The sequence below is a fragment of the Triticum dicoccoides genome, chromosome 5B (genome assembly GCF_002162155.2).
Source record: "Triticum dicoccoides isolate Atlit2015 ecotype Zavitan chromosome 5B, WEW_v2.0, whole genome shotgun sequence".
Taxonomy (NCBI): Eukaryota; Viridiplantae; Streptophyta; class Magnoliopsida; order Poales; family Poaceae; genus Triticum; species Triticum dicoccoides.
Window position 1 is genome coordinate 50,038,222 of NC_041389.1, and position 596 is coordinate 50,038,817.

General features: G+C 53.4%; 1 pseudogene; it reads right to left on the reverse strand.

The window, feature by feature from the left end:
- The window catches only part of LOC119309014, a 2,885-nt pseudogene that overhangs the window by 657 nt on the left and 1,632 nt on the right, over positions 1-596 (reverse strand).

Sequence of the window (596 nt, forward strand, 5' to 3'; positions counted from 1 at the left end):
GCGCCCCTTTGTCCCACATCGGCCCATAGAACTCCGCATCGAAGACCGCTGATTGCGTCGCAAGCAAAACCTTATGAGCAGAAAAAACTTCCCCTTGCACCTTGAAAGTCACGTCTGCTCCTTTCTTCTCATCTAGTAACTTTGCAAGATTATCCAAAAGGCGGGACGGCGGAACATGGAACTCGAGTGCTTCCTTGATAACGGTGACTTCACACTCGATCACGAGGCAATCGTTTCGCAGGTACACCGACTCTACTTCAGTGGTGGTCTTCATGAACCTTGTTATGCCCAAAGATAGCCTTTTAGGGTGAAACACTTGTGGTTCTTGGAGGGAGAGCACCACAATCGACTGCCCCTTAACGGGCTCCACAAACATCAAGCTGAAGACCGCCCTCACCTCGGCGTTCTTGGTCAAGATCTCGAGGAAGACGGAGACGTAACCTTGGCTGGCTTCGCTTTTGTCTCCGTCGGGATAGTAGCGGATGGACCATTCGTAGCCGCCGACTGAGATTGTCGGGGAACGGAGCCATTTGCCTCTACCGAGGCCCTTGAGACGGATGTAGCCAGCAATCTCGAACGCAACCGTGGCCTGCGCC